The 9,256-nt window shown below is 41.2% G+C and overlaps 1 long non-coding RNA gene across 7 annotated transcripts in view; it reads right to left on the bottom strand.

Annotated features, from left to right (window-relative positions):
* Nucleotides 1-419: 419 nt before the first annotated feature.
* The window catches only part of LOC148151959 (uncharacterized), a 450,140-nt gene continuing 441,303 nt past the window's right edge, over nucleotides 420-9,256 (bottom strand). For all 7 annotated transcript variants that reach the window (XR_015761148.1, XR_015761089.1, XR_015761105.1 and 4 more), the window contains one exon: nucleotides 420-762. This is a non-coding gene — a long non-coding RNA (uncharacterized LOC148151959). The remainder of the gene's footprint in view (nucleotides 763-9,256) is intronic.

Genomic DNA, 9,256 nt, shown 5'->3' with positions numbered 1-9,256 from the left:
GATCCTCCTTGATAGCTGAAGTTCACATTTAAAAGTCTCTTTCCAGTAGAAACACTTTTTCTTTTGTTTTAATTTTGATAAAAGTCTGAATTTTAAAGTCATTCTATTAGAAACAAATAAAGTAACACTGACAGTTTGTTGATTCATTAATTTCACAAATGCAAATATCAAAATGCAAAAGATAAAATAAACAAAGTTAAATGGCTTGAAAAACATTAGGAAGCAAGTACGTTATTTTGTTATTAGGTTGCTTCAACATACAAGATTCAACAATAAATGCCTCAGATTAGTTTAAATGTGTGTATTCTTTCTTATCCTAAAACATGCACATCTAGAAAGGTCAACACTTCAATTCTGGAAACAATATCAAAATGGCAAGAATCTGAATTTTGAAGGAGCAGGTGGGCATTCTGGGGCAATTCTAGAAATTGTCATTTATAAATGCAGTACACTGTTATAACTATATCTTTGCACTGAGTCATGGTAATTTCTAACATATTTTGTAGCAATCTCAGTACCCATACAGCAAACACATCATCTTCTTTTTCAAAGCTAGTGCAGTGCTGTCTGAATTGTTGAAGAATTAATGTCTTGCATCAATTCCATTCTATCATTTCTCCACTCATGTTATCAGTCTCCAAGCTATCAGGTATCACACAATGCTCCCTTCTCAAATTCACCACATATTCTCTTCAGGAGTTTAAGTTGAGCTGGTCTAAGGGCTGCTCAACAGCTGTGCCTGGTTCCATTCTTCTGAGGATTCTGAAACAAGAAGAGAGTTTAAGCATTCAATTGTCAGATTATTCATATGGCTAGAAGACTGATTGCCCGAGTGCTTGCTGTGCTGCACTGGAGTTCCAATGTTGTCAATAGTGAAGACAATATATACTATGAAATTACAAATGTGTGCTACCTGGGGCACTAACTAACAGATGTTGGCTCCATCCCTACTATAGTATCACCCATACAATCTTAAGAGTGTATTTCCACACCAGCCTCAGTGTTGTTATGTAGCAGTCTTTCCATTACTGAATGTTAATGTATGTAGAACTTGAAATCAACAACCACAGAACAGAGTACACTGGAAATGAAGAAGTACAACTTTCAGAATTGGGAGAATTTACACATGAGGTGAAGATCACAGACAGCAATGTGCCCTTCTGCAAATAAATGTTGACAGGAGCAAAAATGTTGACACTGTGCTAGCAAGGGACATAAATGAGAATTATCTTAAAACATCATTAGTCAATAAGACGTCACTTTTAAGAATAACATAAGAAATGGTTTATATGTGAATGCATACTTGATACCATCTTGCCAACAGGCTTCACAACATCTGGATGAAGCAGAATTCATCTATGGAAGTGCCTGAATGAATTAACCTGTTAAATCTAGAACAGTACTGAACTCAGTTGTTTTGGAACATTGTGTGTGTAGGTGTATTTTCTCTAAAATTGCTTCCCTAACGGTAAATGTAATACTAAATGTAGATTGTCTGTGCTACTTTGCAATTTTAGAGAAGATCTGTAGCTCAGGTTGTGGATCAGGTTGTAGATTTGCTTACTGTGTTGTTAGATTTGTCTTCAGATGTTTTATCACCGTGTTAAGTAACATCATCAGTGAGCCTCTGGTGAAGTGCTGGTGTTCTGTCCCATTTGCTATTTATGTGTCTTGGTTTGTTCTAGTGGGTGATATCACTTCCGGTTCTTTTTCTGAGGGATTGATAAATGGGGTCCAAATCTATATGATCATGAATGGAATTCCAATTTGAATACCAGGCCTCTTGGAATTCCCATGCATGTCTTTGTTTAGCCTGTCCCAGGATGGATGTATTGTTTTAGTCGAACTGTGCTACTTCCATGATCATTTGTTAATGATTAGATTATCTTATAAATAGTGACAACATTCTCCTCATGGGAGAGTTTAGGACTGGATGGCATTGTCTCAGAATAAGGGGCCAATAATTTAAGACTGAGATGAGGAGGAATTACTTCTCTCTAAGGTTTGTGAGTCTTTGGAATTCCTTGCCACTGAGAGCTTTGGGGCAGAGTCCTTGTGTACATTATAGGCTGTGATGGATAGGTTCTTGATCAGTAGGGGAATCAAGGAGAAAGAGTAGGAAAGTGGATGTGAGGAATGCCAAATCAGCCATTACCTCATTGAATGGTGGAACAAGTTCAAGGGGCCAAACTGCATATTTCCTGTTCCTTTTTCTCATGGCCTTATGATTTTATGTTAGAGAATTGATTATAATTCCTGAAAGGTATGACACAACAGCAGGTTATAGTCTAACAGGTTTATTTGGAGGCACTAGCTTTCGAAGCACTGCTTCTTCATCAGGTGGTTGTGGAGCAGAATCATAAGACACAGGATTTATAGCACCAGGATTGTAGTGCCATGGAAGGTAATATCAAACACATTTAGATTAAGTCATTCATCTTTTAGACTGATCATGTTAGTTTTACTTCTTTCATATGTAAATCCCAGAACTTTTTTAAAGTTACATTCTCAAGATATCTTGAATAATAGGTGCCATCTCAGCTCAGATAATGCACCGAAGGTGTGAGGATAAAGTCTGTCTGTGTCCCAGTGTACAAACTCTTACGTGGACTTATGCAGTTTTGAGTGAAATAAAATGTAGTTCAGCAAGTACAAATTCACCCCACAAACTTTTACCTGTGTGCGTGCAGGGGAGACCGAGTTGTGTGTGTGTGTGTGTGTGTGTGTGTGGCAGGCGGGGTGGGGGGGGAGGGGGTGGAGGTGGGGAGTCTGTGACAGAGTGTGTGTAGATGTATATATGCATGAGTGTAATGGGATATAAGTCTGAGAGAGGGTGCATGTGTGGGTGTGAGTGTCAGGGGTATATGTGTGTGCTTATGAGAGAGACCTTGTGTGTGAGAGAGGGGCTGCATGTGTGTGTAAAAGTATGTGTGCATGTGTATGACAGTATGTAGTTCAGTACAGTCGCCTGTAGTGTGACATAGAACATAGAACATAGAAAAGTACAGCACAGGACTGGAGACCTGTGAACAGTGGAGTGCCACAAGGATCTGTGCTGGGTCCTCTATTTTTCGTCATCTATATAAATGATTTGGATGTGAGAATAAGAGGTATAGTTAGTAAGTTTTCAGATGACACCAAAATTGGTGGTGTAGTGGACAGCAAAAGTTACCAAAGATTACAACAGGATCTTGATCAGATGAGCCAATGGACTTAGAATTAGCAGATGGGAGTTTAATTCAGATAAATGCAAGGTGCTGCATTTTGGGAAAGCAAATCTTAGCAGGATTTACACACTTAATGGTAAGATCCTAGGGACTGTTGCTGAACATAGAGACCTTGGAGTGCAGATTCATAGCTCCTTGAAAGTGGAGTCGCAAGTAGATAGGATAGTGAAGAAAGTGTTTGGTATGCTTTCCTTTATTGGTCAGAGTATTGAGTACAGGAGTTGGGAGGTCATGTTGCGGCTGTACAGGACATTGGTTAGGCCACTGTTGGAATATTGTGCGCAATTCTGGTCTCCTTCCTATCGGAATGATGTTGTGAAACTTGAAAGGGTTGGAGGATTTTGCCAGGGTTGGAGGATTTGAGCTACAGGGAGAGGCTGAACAGACTGGGGCTGTTTTCCCTGGAGTGTCGGAGGCTGAGGGGTGACCTTATAGAGGTTTGTAAAATCATGAGGGACATGGATAGGATAAATAGACAAAGTCTTTTCCCTGGGGTCAGGGAGTCCAAAACTGGAGGGCATTGGTTTAGGGTGAATGGGGAAAGATATAAAAGAGACCTAAGGGGCAACGTTTTCATGCAGAGGGTGGTACATATATGGGATGAGTTTGCCAGAGGAAGTGGTGGAGGCTGATACAATTGCAACATTTAAAAGGCATTTGGATGGGTATATGAATAGGAATGGTTTGGAGGGATATGGGCTGGGTGCTGGCAGATGGGACTAGATTGGATTGGCATGGATGGGTTGGACCAAAGGTTCTGTTTCTGTGCTGTACATCTCTATGACTCTATGACTCTATAACAGGCCCTTTGGCCCATGATGTTGTGCCGAGGATTAATCCTAATTTAAAATAAAATAACTTAACCTACGCACCCATCAATTCACTGCTATCCATGTGCATATCTAGTAATCACTTAAATGTCCCTAATGACTCTGCTTCCACCACCACCATTGGCAACGCATTCCATGCATTCATAACTCTCTGCGTAAAGAACCTTCCTCTAACATCCACTCTATACCTTTCTCCTAATATCTTAAAACTATGACCCCTCGTGCCAGTCAATCCTGCTCTGGAGAAAAGCCTCTGGCTATTGACTCTATCTATGCCTCTCATTACCTTGTATACCTCAATCAGGTCTCCTCTCTTCCTCCTTCTCTCCAGAAAGAAAAGTCCGAGCTTAGTCAACCTCTAAGGCAAGCTCTACAGTCCAGGTAGCATCCTGGTAAACCTTCTTTGCACCCACTCCAAAGCCTCTGTATCTTTCCTATGGTAGGGTGACCAGAACTGGACACAATATTCCAAGTGTGGTCTCACTGGGGACTTGTAGAGCTGCAGCAAAACCTGTTAATGAAAGCTAAAACACTATATGCTTTCTTAACAACCCTATCCACTTGGGTGGCAACTTTGAGGGATCTATGTACTTGAACACCAAGATCCCTTTGTTCTTAAACCCAAGGTCCTGGTTGAGGGCACTCCCATGGGTACCTACCTTGGCTATCAGCTTCTGCTCAGCCACTTTGTGTTGTTGCGTATCCTGAAGTCTGCCTTAGACGGTGGTCACCTGAAGGTCTGAGGCCGAATGTCCTGGACTGCTGAAGTATTCTCCTCTTGGTGTTGTGTGCTTTTTAATTTTGTCCACCCCAGTCCAACACCAGCACCTCCAAATCAGAAAGGTATGATTTTGCCTGGTTTGAGTCCATCCATACTAAATGAATGAGTTTGGGCCCTTGACCTTAGATAATAAACTAATGTTCAGACATTCACACCCCTGCGTTCAGTCTTGACTGCCAAACCACAGAAAGACATAGCTGGATTGAAAAGTTACAGAAATGTGTAACATTTCTATTTCCATATCCAAGAGCTAAGAGGGAACTGCAGAAAAGCTCCACTGTACAATCTTTAAACATTCAGTAGTATTCCGAAGATTACCCAAAGTTAATACTTCAAAGTCAAAAAGTCAGAACATATAGGAATGAGTAAAAGGAAATTTTTAAACTGATCCATCAGAAATATTTTCTTCACTCATAGAGCATTAAATACTTGGAACATCAGGACAATTAAGGTAAAAATACTGGGGCTTTTTTTTTAACTTGAAAAAAATGCAAGAGCCATCAGTGTTGTGGGTAAACCAGATTTGATGTCTCAGAAACATGCTTTTCATTTAAAAGAAATACAGTAATCAATTCCTGACTGGGGTTTCCTGCATAGTTGAGTCATTTGTGCATAATACTCCCACTATTGTAATCAATAATGATAGTTATAACTATGAACCTTGTCCAGGGTGCTACCTCTCCCTCTCCATCAGAACATTCACTGTCTTAGCACTTCACTCCAGGTTCTGTAAATGGCAAACACCACATTCATAATGTCAGTGATGCTGTTGTCATAGCTGCATTCCTCACTGGGTTGCCTTGAGTTACAGTGACCCCCCGAAGATATTTCTTCACACAAATGCAATACATCCTCCAAAAACATATCATGGTTGTCATCTAGGAAACTTACATCGGGCAGCTGTACCACTCCAGGGTGGTACATTTCTAATTTTCATCCGTTCGGAACAACAGTGGCTTTAATAATAACTAATGGACACAAAGTATTATGGACTGTAAGTTTATATTCTCGTTGCATTGGAAATTGAAATGAATAGATGAACAAAGTGTTAACACCAGGAACCCGCATTCGTTGTTTAGCCCATTCAGTATTATTTTTGATAGGTTCTTCAAACCATCAGAACAATTTCAACCCAAATTACAAATAATGGATCTATATCCCAGGGCATTTTAATAAGTTTCATATTAAAATACAATAGGTAAACTCTGTTCTGGTGGTGTTCATAATTTGTCTGCTGTATGGTATTCCACGGTATAAACAGAATTTGAGTTGCAGAATAGGGCAGAGAAATCTAGGCCCACGTACAGGTTCCGGTTTATTGGAGAGCTGGTGCTTCCTTGCAAAACATTTATTTTGACTTGTATCGCATAGCAACGCTTACAGACAGAAGGTGCTGGAGAATCTCAGCAGGCCTGGTAGCAGAATTGTTCTGACGAAGAGGCACTGGACTTGAAACGTTAACTCTCTTTTTCTCCCTACCGATGCTGCCTGACTTGCTGAGATTCTTCAACTTCCTCCTTGTGTTTCAGATTTCGAGTATCTGCCGTTTTGTTTTTGTATTTTTATCTTACGGAGCGCTTGATTACATCTTAATAGGGGCAGAATTATTTATAAATGTTGCAGGCATTTTCATACAGTGTAATGTGCTGAATCCAATTTTTTTTGACAAAGAAAATATGACATTGTAGAGAATTTTGTAGTTTCAAAGCATGTGATGGCGGGAGTAAAAATGGAATAAATTACTGCACAGAATATTTCCTTTGTGTGTTTACTTTAAAAAAACCCATTGTGCTCCATAGATCACCAGCCAGTTCCTATTGTGAAATTGTATGGCTCGCCACTGCAGTCTGTATGTTATGAGCCACTTTCTGAACCCAATTTCCCAGTGCATCTTTTTTTAAGCACGATGGTTAGTTTTCTGATCTCGCGTGTGGATACTGTCCCATTCTCTCTGTCTCGTTATTTCTGCACCGTGGACTTGCATGTGACCAGAGAAATAAAAAATTCACATGTTTTGGTATCATTGAAAATAAACTGTCTTGTTCATTTTTAACGTTAAAACATTTTGTTTTATGGTTTACATCAATTCAAAATTGCTTAAACCCTGTTTTGAAAATATTTGCGATAACGTTTACATTTTCTATGGATTTTTACAAATATCGAAATGATCAAAATTCTAAACTGTGGGGCATGCAAATAGCGCAAAATGCTCACATCAAACTAGTCTACAATTATGAAACAACTTATAAGTATATGATACTGTTCACTTGCACGTTTACTTTTGAGCTCCTGTTAAAAAAAAACAAATCCCGATGAAACGTTGGTTTGTTGCACTCTGTAAATTCGGGAAGTAAATTAATTTGAACCCTCAAATTGTACGAGTCATAAGTCATCCTCGGCGTCACATGGTTAATTCATGGCTGGGGCTATAATTATGCTATGTATAGACTTGGGTGGAAGGAATGACAGCCAGACGTAACGGTTAAAATATTAATCAGGAAAGAATGCCGTTCCTTAAAATGTTACCATCAATACCAAGTGAGAGAAAAAAACTGAACAGATAAGATACGCGGCTGCACATAGTTTTCTGTGGATAACAAGTCATTACAATACCAGTGAATTCAATTACATTATCAGATTTCTGCAGAATTATATTGTATATTTTAATCATTTTCTGTATAGTTCTGCATGGAACTAAAAACAAAACCCTGGGCTTTTTGCTGCCAGATATTGAGTTTGCTTCACAAAGCTTTGTTCAAAAACTTCATTTTAAATGAAGGCTTACATTTATGCAGAGCCTTTCATGCCCATTTTCAGTGTTGGGCTTAAAATGATTTCTTCAGACCAGACCATTAAGTGTTAATTGTGAAGGGTTAATTGGTCAGCCAATGAGCAATTGAAACAAAGCTGAAAAGTCCATGATAAACAGGCCACATACAAAATTTAAGCCCTTCCTGAAGAAGGGCTTATGCCCGAAACGTCGATTCTCCTGTTCCTTGGATGCTGCCTGACCTGCTGTGCTTTTCCAGCAACACATTTTCAGCTCTGATCTCCAGCATCTGCAATCCTCACTTTCTCCACATACAAAAACAGCCTGTTTTCACAGTGTTGGGAGGAGTGCATCTGCCTGAGCTTGGGAACCTCTGCTTGTGCAGTTTGCATGGGAAACAGTCCCGGAGCAGAGACTGGTGAGGAGAAACAGTCCCGGAGCAGAGACTGGTGAGGGGGAAACAGTCCCGGAGCAGCAGTCCCGGAGCAGAGACTGGTGAGGGGGAAACAGTCCCGGAGCAGAGACTGGTGAGGGGCAACAGTCCCAGAGCGGAGACTGGTGAGGTGGCAACAGTCCCAGAGCAGAGACTGGTGAGGTGGCAACAGTCCCAGAGCAGAGACTGGTGAGGGGGCAACTGTCCCAGAGCAGAGACTGGGGAGGGGGAAACAGTCCCGGAGCAGAGACTGGTGAGGGGCAACAGTCCCAGAGCGGAGACTGGTGAGGGGCAACAGTCCCAGAGCAGAGACTGGTGAGGTGGCAACAGTCCCAGAGCAGAGATTGATGAGGGGGCAACTGTCCCAGAGCAGAGACTGGGGAGGGGGAAACAGTCCCGGAGCAGAGACTGGTGAGGCGAAACAGTCCTGGAGCAGTGACTGGTGAGGGGTCAACCATCCCGGAGCAGAGACTGGTGAGGAGGCAACAGCCCCGGAGGGGAGACTGGTGAGGGGAAACAGACCCGGCAAAGAAGACTTACCTTGAACCAGCTGAGAGCTGGTGCTGAGCGGGCTGGAGGCTTGGAACAGAGAGTGGGCAATTATTGGACTGGGGTATGGCACGGGGGGTCAGACCATGTGTGGAAGTCTCTGTGCTGAGCTTGTGCAATGTAACATTTATTTGGAATTTGTTTATCTGACTGTAATGTCTTCTTTTAATTGTCATATTTCTAACTTACTATGAATCATTCTTAAATAATACAACTACAGTAGTGCCTCGACTTACGAATTTAATCTGTTCTGGGACCCGGTTCACGAACCGAAGAGTTTGCGAACTGAATCAATTTTCCCATTGTCCGGATATTTCCGGAGTCTTTTCTCTTTTTTGTCTCTTGGAAGTTGGTGATGCCACAAGAAAACAATCCAGAGAAACTTGTTTTTTTTCTTTGTTGCAGAATTTTCCAAAAATGGGACATCACATTGTCATTTAAAATGTTCACTGCTCTGTTGGTCCCAGTTTTGTTAGGGTGATGCCTCTCAACAAAAGCCTGCACTTCACTCCATTTGCTACAAATGTCTTTGATTTGAACACTTTATACATCTTTCCTCTCTTCCTCCTCTCCAGAATGCTCCTGCTGCAAAACCTTCACCTGCTCCTGTTGCAATTCAATGAGATCTTCTGTGCTGAGTTCTTGTCTGTGGTCCTCCACCAGCTC

Source organism: Chiloscyllium plagiosum, unplaced genomic scaffold (genome assembly GCF_037043375.1).
Source record: "Chiloscyllium plagiosum isolate Xiang-an unplaced genomic scaffold, Cpla_swu_hap1 HiC_scaffold_2, whole genome shotgun sequence".
In the NCBI taxonomy this organism is placed as follows: Eukaryota; Metazoa; Chordata; class Chondrichthyes; order Orectolobiformes; family Hemiscylliidae; genus Chiloscyllium; species Chiloscyllium plagiosum.
This window is presented reverse-complemented; position numbering and strand designations above follow the sequence as displayed.